Source organism: Poecilia latipinna, unplaced genomic scaffold (genome assembly GCF_001443285.1).
Source record: "Poecilia latipinna isolate Pla-1442-1.1 unplaced genomic scaffold, P_latipinna-1.0 Scaffold4663, whole genome shotgun sequence".
NCBI classification, from domain to species: domain Eukaryota; kingdom Metazoa; phylum Chordata; class Actinopteri; order Cyprinodontiformes; family Poeciliidae; genus Poecilia; species Poecilia latipinna.
In genome coordinates this window covers 1-13,677 of record NW_015117279.1, presented here as the reverse complement: position 1 = coordinate 13,677, position 13,677 = coordinate 1, and the positions used below count along the sequence as shown (strand labels likewise).

Genomic DNA, 13,677 nt, shown 5'->3' with positions numbered 1-13,677 from the left:
CCCCAACTAGAAAATTCCTGAAGAAATTTAACCGGGGCATGCCAAAGTGTGCCCGTTGGTTTAGACCCAGCATTCTGATCCTAAAAATTAGCATTAATGCTAAAGAAAGCTGCAGTGTAGTCAATAACCTGTGGAGAGTCAGAAGCATGTGGCCTAAGCTGTACTTGTACCATTCAGTATGTTGCATAAGCTAAAATTAGCCAAAATGCTAATGCTATCAGTAGCATGTGGGGCATTAGAAGCATGTTGTCTATCACTGACTTACTCCATTCAGAAAACAAAACATGGCTAAGAGGTAAGAAAAGCGTTCTGATGCGCAATATTAGCATAAATTCTAAGCTGAGCTAAATTGTAGTTAAAAACCTGTGGACAGTCAGAAACATGTTGACTAAGCTGTACTTGCACCATTTATTTTGTTAAAATGAATGCATAAGGTAAAATTAGCCAAAATGCTAATGATCGTGTGATTGCTATCAGTGGGTGTAGAACAACAGGTGCCTGCCATGTATTACATGGGAGGCAGTGACTGCTCTTCCTTATGTAATGCTAATGGCTGGCCCCAACTAGAAAATTCCTGAAGAAATTTAACCAAGGCCTGCCAATGTGTGCCCGTCGGTTGGAACCCAGCATTCTGATGCCAAATATTAGCATCAATGCTAAAGAAAGCTTCAATGTTCTCAACAGCATGTGGAGAGTCACAAGCATGTTGAGCAACATTCCATTGCCATTCTGTAAGTTAAAATTAGTGCATAAGCTAAAATTAGCCAAAATGCTAATAACAGCATGAATGCTATCAGTAGCATGTGGGGTATCACTAACATGTTGTCTATTATAGACTTACTCCATTCAGGATACAAAACATAGCTAATAAGTATGAAAAGCATTCTGAAGCTCAACATTAGCGTCAAGGCTGCCTTGCTATGGTAATTAATGACCTGCACCTGGGCTGTGTCTCTGTGTCAAACAGAATGGTGGAAAAAGAGTTCCTCTCTTTATGAGACACTCAGGGTCGGTCTAAAGCAATTTGACAGAGAACCATAAGCCCTAGAAAAATTTCGAAAACATTTTATGGGAGCAGGCATGTGTGTGTATGTCATGACCGACTTTTAGACCAATAGACCCTTTTCACAGCGACGTCAGACAATGGCTGCCATAACTCGAAGCGGTGTATCTTTACTTCCGGTGTGATTTTGCCTCGGGAAACCTGACTGAATAATTCACGGATACTCATTATCTTAAGGATATAATAAAAGGTAAGGTTAATAATAACAGCATTTAAGTGTTAGATAACCGTTATTACTCATTGTCAATCCTCCATTCTCTGACTGTGTATAAAGTAAACAGCCTCCGATCGGAGAGTAAACCAGCTAGCAGCAGCTTTAGCCAGTTAAGAAAAATATGCACCGCTCTGTAAGTGCTGTAACGTTTAGAGATTCACTTTATTTATCAATTTTAATAAAACATCATTTAAGTGTTAGATAACTGTCATTACCACCATTCTTTGACTGTGTATATAATAACCAGCCTCCGATCGGAGAGTAAACCAGCTAGCAGCAGCTTTAGCCACAGTTGGGAAAATATATACACCGCTGCCTTTCAGTGCTGTGTTGTTAAGTTTCACTAAAATCACTGACATCTTCCAACACTGTTGTTTAGAAAAGCATTTTAAATATTGATTTAAGCACTATCTGCTAAATAATTTACATATTCTGTGTGATTCATAATTTCTCCATTTCTTTTGTTGTCCATCTTTCCAACAGTAGCCGACCTACCATATCTGAGATGGTCTTGTTTCTCTGTCCATGGTAGGATCAGTCAATCAACTGTGGGACATCTGCTGCCTAATGTCAAACTGTCATGGGCCTCTTGATTTAAAAGGAGAAACCAGTACAGAGCCTCCCTGCTCCTGCAAGTCACACTTCTTGGATGAACACTCACTACTGCAAGCAGCTGTGTTAGAAATGAATTCTTTGTGTATCTATTCTGTAATTAATATCTATATGTATCTATTAATAAATGAATTGATGTGTAGAGTTCTGCAAAAACTATTGTAAATAGTTTCTCTTGAGTAATCTACATATGTGCAAGTTTTACATTTAAATTGCTTCTTTTTGTAAATTTTACACATCTGGCAACGAAATATGTGGATGAGAGGAAATGCTAAAATTAAAGCTGCTATTGGGGACCAAAGACATAAGGTTTGTGATTGTTTCTTTAAAACATCTATTTAATAATTATATTAAACACTGTACATGGTTACTACATTACACAAACATAATTACCACAGTTAACAATTTAAGTCATTGATAGAGAAAATGTATTTACAAAAGGCATATCAATTTTATTTCAACAGTATGTACTCAGGGTTTACAACTTAAGAAGACATCCATGTAGGGTCCTTGGCGGGTGTCAGTCTGCAGTGAACTGGTGCATGACAGAGGCAATGGTAAACTGTAGTGAGCAGTTTGAAGCAGAAGTCCCACCATGTGATCCACAGGGTTTTCCCACCTGAGCACAAACTTCATGCACTTTGTTTCCACAGGCACCACAGCAGAATCAAGTGTAACCTGTTAAAAGGGATATAAAGTTGTTATTCCTATGTTACCACTTTTCTACTGCCAAGACTACAACCGCAGGAAGATAAAGTATAAGAAACTTAACTGTCTAATCATAACATTTGATAAATATTCATTGGAGAAATGTGAAGTTAATGAGCTATATATATATTTCTCCAATGACACGTTAATATCTATCTATCTATCTATCTATCTATCTATCTATCTATCTATCTATCTATCTATCTATCTATCTATCTATCTATCTATCTATCTATAACAGCATCTTCCTCCTCATGTCTTGATCGTAGCAGGAGTTTAACTTCTCAGGACGTGATGGAGTTGCGGGTGTTTGGCATAACTGTCAAGTTTTGGACTTGTGGCTACAGGTAATGTCGCTACTGAGCGGGTGGTGAAACTAGCGTAAATGAGGAGGGTTTAATACGATCATGCATTTTCCATGACGGGTGGCAACCCCAGTCTATACTATAAAAATCTGATTAAGATTAGAGCCTAAATACATTTTATTTCCAAAACAGAAAGGCTACGTAATGTTAGCCAGCTAACAAATTACTATTGCTAGCCTAGCATATCAACTAACAGCTAGAAAAAAACCAAAACACGTACCTTTGTAGTGAAACTGGTATCAATCAGCGAGGAATTTGTCCAGTTTAGATTATGTTGATGAAGAAAAATTGCTTGCAAATAGTGATATATCTTCAAATCGTATTTGTGGCAGCTGCTTTACAGTCCAGAAACAGCGTTAACTACACACACCAGAACTAAAGATACACTGGATCGAGTCAAAACGGATGTTGTCTGACGTCATGTGAAAAGGGTCTATAGGGCGATTTTTGTGTCCGTGAGGGCGAGCTAAAGTCAGATATCTACTGTGCTGTGTGTCAGAGAGAAATATTCCTGTCTCTGTGAGACACTAAGAGTTCCTATCTTTGTCAGACACTGAGCGTCGGTCTGAAGCACTTTTACAGAGAACTACAACCCCTAGAAAAATTTTGAAAACATTTTACAAGAGCAGGCATGGGCATCAATGTCATGACTGACTTTCAGAGCAATAGGGCGATTTTTGATTTTGTGCCCATGAGGGTGAGTTAAAAAGAGTTTTGGAGTCAGAAATCCACTGTCCTGTGTGTGTGTCAGAGAGAAAGATTCCTGATTCCGTGACACTCAGCCTTGCTTCGCAATTTATGTCACCATGGTAACTCTGAATCCTACTAAAAATAGCTCCCTTCTCGGCATCAAGCCGGACGTTTTGATACCATTTTTGTGGAGGTGCACACAGCGGTACGAGCCACACTAACGGTGACGGAAGAAAAATAAATAAACTTTAATAATAAAGAGACATCCTATTGGGTGTAGTAGAACAATAGGTGCCTGCCTATTGCTATGGGCAGAAGCAAGGCAGTCACTGCTCTGCTAGGCAGGCCCCAATAAAGATATGGATACCATATACACTATATTACCCAAAATATTCGCTCACCTCCTTAAGTGTTTGCCAATGATTTTCTGTCATGCCACAAATGAAGCAGTTTTCAATATGTTTGAGAGATTTTCTTAGAATTTCTGCCAATTTTCTCTTTAAAGTTGTATTTGTCCTCAGTTAGATAGACTTAACATGGCACAAATTACATAAAATTAACAGAAAGACCTTCTGCTTAAACTTTCCAGTTAAGTGTTTTCTTGCCCAACTCCTGCCCAAATTGAAATACTATTGAGAATCTGATAATATTTAATAATTTACCTGTACATCCCACTGGCTTCACCATTAAATGACCCGATTATCAAAACAACTGAAATGAGAGGTAGTAGCTCATTTTATTGTTTTAAGTTTCTAAACAATTTCCAAGTTCAGTTTATTAACTCAAGACTGCTCAGTCTGTGGGATTCTCAATAGAGAAAAAGAGCAAATAAGTGATTTTAATTATTTGGATGGGTGGGCAAATACTTTTGGCAATATAGTGTATAATATGAACAGATTAATATGTAAAAAGTCCACTAAAGGGCTATGTAGAATCCAGAACAGGTTAATGATTGACAGTAAGTGAAATTTCTTCATAACCTTACGTACAGGTGCTACCTGATGCTTTTTTCTTTAGGTTAGATATTTGGGGGGACATCTTGGAGAGCAAATAGGAAACAAAATAACACTTTTGTTAAACTTTTTTTCTGTATCCTCAGTTCGAATGCTGGCAAAAGGAAGCAGGATCTTGTGATTATCAGTGAGCAAAATCAGGCCATGTACCAACGACTGGCATCCCGTAAGTCTGTGTACTCCCGGGAGAATTGGTTGGGTCACTGGGAGAAGACGGACCGCTTGCTACAACACATGTCCCGGTACCCCAGGGAACAACCAACTAAACAAGTGAGACCACACTATGTGTGTTATGTGACGTTAAAATTTACACTTACTACACATGTAGGGAACTGAACAACTTAAAAAAAATGGAATACAAAATGTAATAGTTCTTTATTTTGTTCTGATACATCTTGTCTGAAAGTTTTACTCAGAAACAAAGAATTCTTAAACAGATAAATATATATTTCAGAAATAAAATAAATATTTTAGAAATATTTATTTTAGAAATATGTATTTCTGAAATAAATATTTCAGAAATAAATACTGAAATAAATTTATACCGTAATTTACAATTACAGTATAAATACTGTAATTACAGTACAGTATTATTACTGTACTGTAAGTCAGTACAGTAATAATACAGTAGGCTGTTTAGTTTTTCGAAATTGCGATAAAATATTGTCACATGAATGTTGCCATGTTGTTCACGCTGCAATGCATTTTGGGTAGATTACATCTTTAGGTCTGACTGTGCTAGCTCCATCCAGCCCAAACAGTGATGAGTAACATCTTTAAGCCTTTTCAAATTTAACCAGAGTATGTTGAAATCAATGGGAATGTAGAAATCACAAGACGTAATCATGATGATGAGGACCAAACGGAGGAAGAGGACAGTTGGCCATAGGAGCTGGTATTTTGCTGCTGCTGCCACCTTCAGCTTCATAAATGAAACTGTGGCAGCCTGGGGTGGGTTGTCTTTAAGGTTATGAGTAAAATAAACCAGCCTGGAATAATACTCCAGGAACACTGAATTGTAATAAGGGCACATGCAAGTTCTACTGGAAGAAGGAGACAAGATTCAAAAGTTCTACATAATTTATTGGAGCTACCTCTGGTCGGACTGTGTGATCCGGTAAGTAGTTCTACAGTTCTGTGTCCGGTCTGGTAACAGCTATTTAGGGTCCGGTCTTGGTCTAGTCGGATTGGTGGTTTCATATTCAGTACTGGCAGCAGCAGCAATTAGCTCTGTTAGTATTTCAAGGAGTTTCTAATAGAAATATTACCGTATTTTCCGCACTATAAGGCGCACTGGATTATAAGACGCACCTTAAATGAATGGCCTATTTTAAAACTTTTTTCATATATAAGACGCACCGCATTATAAGGTGCATAAAATAGACATTACATTAGAGGCTGGAGTTACGTTATGCATCCACTAGATGGAGCTCCACTAAACGGAATGTCAACAAAACACTCCGACTCTGGTCGGGGAGAGCCTTCCTCAACTGGGCTGGGGCGTGGGTGGACGATGGTCACCCTTCTCCGTTCGCGCACAGCATATTCGTGGAGAACGTGGTGCTGAATGACCTGCAGACGACCTGATTCTAGACGGTCGGTAGGTAGATAGGTCAGTCAAACTTTATTAACAAACCAGCGTTCTGACAACACCGCGCGCTTCTTCTTCTACGGGCGAAAATGAAGTTGGCTGCTGCTTACCGTAGATGCTAGACCTGTTGTGGCTCAATATTAGTCCATACATAAGGTGCACCGGATTATAAGGCGCACTGTCGGCTTTTGAGGAAATTGAAGGTTTTTAGGTGCGCCTTATAGTGCAGAAAATATGGTAGAGTCCAGTTTCTTTCTCAAAATCCGTAGTTTATCTCTCAAAGGTAAATATTTGTCAGTGAACATGTCATTGCCTCAGAATGACAAGGGAACGGCAGGGAATTTCACAGAAATGAGGAACTGCTTTTTTTGTAATGACACAGTGAATTAAAGATTGATCAAGTAGTTTTGAGAATTTCAATTCTGTTCTGAGAAAAGCACTAAAGTGATTGAGAAAAACTGTAAATGTATCATAACACATGTCAGGCAGCATCAATGTGACCTGAATGATCCCTGTTGAACTGTGAAATGGTGGAAGTAATATGTAAGTTCAGCTTATAAGCTGTACATGTATTTGTAATCAGTTCTATGTTTTGTGTTTGCAGAGACTGGAAAGGAAAGGGAAGATGGTGACCTTTGACAAGCAAGACCAGTCTTCAAGCAAGTCAACCACTGGCAGAAGCAAAGATGTTCCTGGAGACCAGTAAAGCTCACAACTTATGCGGAAATGTTTTGCAAATTCTTCTTTGACATTTTAAACAAACAACATGCTGCCACTAGGCCTCGGTGTCTAAAACCCTTAAATGACCTACATCATCTACATGACATCACATGCAGCAGATAAGACATCACAGGTCTTATTTACTTCATGGAAGCAAATAAGACAAGACATAATAGTTTTATTGCTCATTATGTATTTAGAACATACAATTACAGTGGTACGCTCACTTATGAATGAATAAATACAGTTAGCTGAAATATAATATTAATGTAACAAGAATATAATAAAGATATGGATACCTTATACACTATATTGCCCAAAGTATTCACTCACCTTCTTAAGTGTTTCCCAATTATTTTCTGTCATGCCGCCCCTAGGGATAATACACTTGTTCACATCCCCCCACCCCTGTCCAAATTGAAATACTATTAATAATCTGATAATATTTTATAATTTACCTGTACATCCCACTGGGTCCACCATTAAATGACCCGGTTATCAAAACAACTGAAATGAGAGGTAGTAGCTCATTTTATTGTTTTAAGTTTCTAAACAATTTCAAAGTTCAGTTCATTAACTCAAGACTGCTCAGTCTGTGGGATTCTCAATAGAGAAAAAGTGCAAATGATCAACTTTGATGTACATTTTTACAATAAAAATGTATTATTTTGCTGCTTTTTCAGCTTGTTTTTCAAAAGGTATATAGTTTCGTAGGTGAATTTTGTGCAAAATTTGCAACAATATTGTTTATTCCTGCTTGTCAGAAGAGATGAAAATTGGATATTTTACGTTCACAGAAAATACGCCTTATCTATGTTTTGGGCTCTTCCTGACAGCTACAGTTACTTCCTTACGATGGAGTTAGGGCCAGACTAAGAGTTTTTTTGTATGTTTGTTTTTTGTTGTTGTTGTTGTTGTTGCTTGTTTGCTTTAATTTACAGTAAAGTTGTAATGATACGAGAATAAAGTAAAAAAAAAAAAAAAGTTCAGAAAATCCAACACCACACTGTGCCAAAAAAAGGAACACCAAGGGTCTTGTAAAGTTATAGTTGATTTTTACAAATAAGGAAATATTTAATCTTAACATATCAGAAACTAATCTGATCTATTAAGACGCTTTAAATAATAAACAATTATTTATTAAAGAATTGTTATTTCAAAGAACGACTTGCTGAGCTGGTAACGTCATATCTTGATTATTCTATCAAAGCCTTTTTCTTATTAAAATTTAAAATTACGTTTTTCTTTTCGTCTTTTAAAGACTTTGTAGTATCTATTCTTGTAATATGACATTGTTCTTCTAATTTTATGACTTTTTTTGTAGTTAAAAATAAAATCTTAGTCTGGCCCAAAAACTCCGTCATACTTGTTTTACTGACCTCTGCCACGGTTTTTCTTTTCACTGTCACAAACTTCTTCATCTCTCCTCTGTGGCGGTAGTTATGTTTCTAAACGTCCGAACGTGTATCCTCACTGAGGAACAATGGTCTTAACGCAGCTCTCAGCTATGCTCAGCTCAGTTTTGACTACCTATTCTACTGGCTTGAAAGGGGCAGCCTATTGATTCATTTTGAACACTGCTGCCACCTAGTGACAGGAAGCTTGTTTAGCAGTCAAGCATAAATCAAGACAATTATAAAGTCCTGCTTCTCTCCACACCAGACTCTCCATCCATGTCTTTATGGACCTTGCTTTGTGCTCTGATGCAGTCATGTTGTAAGAGGAAGGGGCCAGCTCCAAACTGTTCACAGAAAGTTGGGAGCATGGAGTTGTCCAAAATGTCTTAGTATGCTGAACTACTCAGAGTTTTTTCACTGGAACTAAGGGACCAAGCCCAGCTCCTGAATAACAACTCCACACCACAATCCACCCTCCACCAAACTTTACACTTGGCACAATATAGTCAGACAAGTACTGTTCTGGCAACCACCAAACCCAGACTCGTCCATCAGATTGCCAGATGAAAAAGTGTGATTCGTCACTCCAGAGAACACCTCCACTACTCTAGAGTTGTTTTGGTGGCGTTCTTTACACCACAGCATCCGATGCTTTGCATTGCACTTGGTGATGTTTGGCTTGGATGCAACTGCTCCACCATGGAAACCCATTCCATGAATCTCTCTGCGGTCTGTTCCTGAGCTAATCTGAAGGCCATGTGAAGTTTGGAGGTCTGTAGTGATTGAGTCTGTAGAAAGTTGGTGACCTCGTTGCACTATGTGCTTCAGCATTTGCTGATCTCGCTCCGTCAGTTTACATGGCCTACCACTTCATGGCTGAGTTGCTCTCTTTCCCAAACACTTCCATTTTCTTATAATACAGCTGACATTTGACTGTGGAATATTTAGGAATGAGGAAATTTCATGACTGGATTTGTTGCACAGGTGGCGTCCCAATACAGTTCCACACTGGAATTCACTGAGCTCCTGAGAATGATCCATTTTGTCACCACTGTTTATAAAAACAGTGTGCATGCCTAGCTGCTTCATTTTATACCCCTGTGACCATGGAAGTCATTGGGACATCTGATTTTAATTATTTGGATGGGTGGGCAAATACTTTTGGCAATATAGTGTATAATATGAATGGATTAATATGTAACAAGTCCACTAATGGGCTATGTAGAATCCAGAACAGGTTAATGATTGACCGTAAATGAAATCACTTCATACCCTTACATACAGGTGCTACCTGATGCTCTTTTCATTAGGTTAGTTTTTTGAGGGGACATCTTGGAGAACAAATAGGAAACAAAATAACACTTTTGTTAAAGTTTTTTCTGTATCCTCAGTTCAAATGCTGGCAAGAGGGAGCAAAAGGACATCGCTGGGCAAAATCAGGCTATGTACCAACGACTTGCGTCCCATCAGTCTGTGTTCTCCCGGGAGCATTGGTTGGGTGACTGGAAGAAGACGGAACGTTTACTACAACACATGTCCCGGTACCCCAAGGTACAACCTACTAAACAGGTGAGACCTCACTATGTTTTATGTGACAACGTTAAAATTTACACTTACTACACATGTAGGGAACTGAACAACTTAAAAAAATTGAATACAAAATGTAATAGTTCTTTATTTTGTTCTGATACATCTTGTCTGAAAGTTTTACTCAGAATAAAATAATTCTTAAACGGATCTATGATTAGTTGTAGCAATAGACTTTATTTCAGAAATATTTATTTTAGTTGGAAAACAATAATAATACAGTAGGGTGTTTAGTTTTTCTAAATTGCGATAAATATTGTCACATGAATGTTGCCATGTTGTTCACGCTGCAATGCATTTTGGGTAGATTACATCTTTAGGTCTGACTGTGCTAGCTCCATCCAGCTCAAACAGTGATGAGTAACATCTTTAAGCCTTTTCAAATTTAACCAGAGTATGTTGAAATCAATGGGAATCTAGAAATCACGAGAGGTAATCATGATGATGAGGACCAAATGGAGGAAGAGGACAGTTGGCCATAGGAGCTGGTATTTTGCTGCTGCTGCCACCTTCAGCTTCATAAATGAAACTGTGGCAGCCTGGGGTGGGTTGTCTTTAAGGTTATGAGTAAAATAAACCAGCCTGGAATAATACTCCAGGAAAACTGAATTGTAATAAGGGCACATGCAAGTTCTACTGGAAGAAGGAGACAAGATTCAAAAGTTCTACATAATTTATTGGAGCTACCTCTGGTCGGACTGTGTGATCCGGTAAGTAATTCTACAGTTTTGTGTCCGGTCTGGTAACAGCTGTTTAGGGTTCAGTCTTGGTCTAGTCGGATTGGTGGTTTCATATTCCGTACTGGCAGCAGCAGCAGCAATTAGCTCTGTTAGCATTTCAAAGAGCTTCCAGAAAAATTTGAGAGGATCAGATATTCAGTGAAAAGCAACTGTAAATTCTATAGCTTATGGCATTCTTTCATGACATTCTCACTCTCTTCAGTCTCTTTTCCCGGACTGGGTGATGCCCTCCCACTGCACCTCCTCCCACACCTGTCCATTTTTTTCCCTTTTTTAATTTTCATCTTTTCATTAGGTGTGTATATGTTTTGTCCTGTTCTGTTATGTAAGATAAAGAAAAATACTCATAGAAGGTGAATTGTATGTCTTTTTCCATCTGTACACTCTTTTGTGGCCGTGTTTAGTCTCTTCTGTTGATGTCATGGAGAAACTGTGTACGATCTGGTATACTGTGTCATTAGTAGTTAAATTTTATCTCGTAACGTCTCCTTTCCTCCTAATAAAAATATTAATAAAAAAAGGATTTCCTACAGAATCCAGTTTCTTTCTCAAAATTCGTAGTTTATTTCTCAAAGGTAAATATTTGTCAGTGAACATATCAGTGCCTCAGAATGACAAGGAAACAGCATAATCAACATAATCACTTGCATGGATGTACAAAAGTATTTGCAACTTGTTCACAGAAATGAGAAGCTGCTTTTTTTTGTTGTACACAAGTGACACAGTGAATTAAAGATTGAACAAGTAGTTTTGAGAATTTCAATTCTGTTCTGAGAAAAGCACTAAAGTGATTGAGAAAAACTGTAAATGTATCATAACACATGTCAGGCAGCATCAATGTGACCTGAATGATCCCTGTTGAACTGTGAAATGGTGGAAGTAATATGTAAGTTCAGCTTATAAGCTGTACATGTATTTGTAATCAGTTCTATGTTTTGTGTTTGCAGAGACTGGAAAGGAAAGAGAAGATGGTGACCTTTGACAAGCAAGACCAGTCTTCAAGCAAGTCAACCACTGGCAGAAGCAAAGATGTTCCTGGAGACCAGTAAAGCTCACAACTTATGCGGAAATGTTTTGCAAATTCTGCTTTGACAAACATGCTGCCACTAGGCTTCTGTGTCTGAAACCCTTAAGTGGCCTACATCATCTACATCACATCACATGCAGCACGCTGTGTTTTATATAAGCAAATAAGACAAGACATAATATTTTTTTATCATAATTGATCATAAGGAACATAAAATTACGGTGGTATCCTCAGTTATGAAGAAATAAATACAGTTACCAAAATATAATTTTAATATAACAACAATATAATAAAGATATGGATACTACTTATATTATGTCAGAAGGTGCTGACATTTGACAAGCGAGGATGATATGTGACATAAGTTCTTTTGGGAAAAATATCAGGTGCTTATCCAATTTCAATTCAAATTATTTATATTGCACCATTTCACAACAAATGCTGTCTTGAGGCACTTTACAAGAAAGTCTTTTCAATTCAGTGGTGTATACCAGCGATGCCCAAAGTGGGTCCTGGAGGGCCGGCATCCTGCATGTTTTAGTTCTCTCCCTGGTTTAACACACCTGGCTCAAATGATGGCTCATTAGACGGCCAAAGAAGAACATTGACATGCTGAGGAGGTTGTTGCTACCACCAGGGAGAGTTCTAAAACATGCAGGATGTGGCCCTCGACTTTGGGCACTACTGGTGTAGACATTCCAACTGATCATATCGAGCAATACAGTAAGTCCAGTTCATTACTGAAAGGAGTTTAAAAAGTTTTTATCTAAGGAAACCCAGCAGCGCATCAAGTCATTGACTTACAAACATAGCGACAGTAGACCGTTGTCTTGTTGACTTTTCAGCAATCCCTCATGATGAGCATGCATGTAGTGACAGTGGGGAGTAAAATGTCCCCTTTAACAGGATGAAACCTCAAGGAGAACCAGAACCTGGTTCAGTCCATCTGAAACAGCTGACCAGACCGTCAGTTGTTTGACAGCCTGGTCAAGTAAATGTTCTGACCAGCAGAACATTTACTTGATGGCTGGATTTTTTTGTTTTTTTGTTTGTTTGTTTGTTTGTTTTGTTGTTGTTGCAAATTGGGTTTTTAGGGAGTTGATAAGAGTACCAGACCTTCAGAGTGTGTAGCCTATTGTTCACAGACTGAGCAAGAAAAAAAGTCCTTTAACAGGTTACATTAAAGCACATCTGGTCTTAAGCACAGTGAGCTGAATCACAGACAGTTGGAGGAGTTTCCTGTTTTTGTAGCAACACAGACATTAAAGCTAATTTTTGAAAGACAGGAGGTAAAATGCAGGGCCATTTAGAGAACTTGTCTGTGTGAGCCCGGCAGACACATGAATCAGGAGGAGGTCCATTTATTACTGGGAGCGCCTCCTCCTCCTCTTCCTCTCTGTTCTGCCCCGTCTGTTTCACATCAGAACAGCACAGTGAACAATCCACCCTGGGATGAGACGCGCTTATTCTTACTCCGTTCTTCACTGTTTGTCTTTGAGAGCAACTCATGGATTATCACCACGTTCTTGTGCTGTGGATGTGCACCCTGTGGCCAGGTGAGTGAGCATGCAACACATGATGCATGATGCAGAGTTCATTTCAAATAAGTGCTGCAGGTGACTTTAAGGACATGTCAAATTGTAACGTTTGAGGCATTTATTTGAAATCCCTCCAAGCTGCCAATTACATATAAGGGACAGTATTTTAAGACATTTAGCAAATTAGCCAAGCTTCCTTTGATTTACTAAAAAATCTGCCTCAAATATTCCACATTTCAAGGTGCAGCATCAATTAGAACTGAACAGAGACACTCCAGTTTATGAGACTGAAGAACTGTGTGTGTGTAATCAGGAGGTCAGCAGTACCGGAGCACCACAGGGAACTGTACTCTCACCATTCCTTTACACCAGGGGTCCCCAATCTACGGCCTGCGGGCCGGATCCGGCCCGC

The 13,677-nt window shown here is 38.6% G+C and overlaps 1 long non-coding RNA gene across 1 annotated transcript; it reads right to left on the bottom strand.

Annotated features, from left to right (window-relative positions):
* Nucleotides 1-760: 760 nt before the first annotated feature.
* On the bottom strand, nt 761-4,476 carry LOC106942908 (uncharacterized). Its single transcript, XR_001423748.1, has 3 exons — nt 3,183-4,476; nt 1,493-2,567; nt 761-1,312 (listed from the first exon to the last, which is right to left on the bottom strand). It is a non-coding gene; the product is annotated as an uncharacterized LOC106942908 (long non-coding RNA).
* Nucleotides 4,477-13,677: the final 9,201 nt, after the last annotated feature.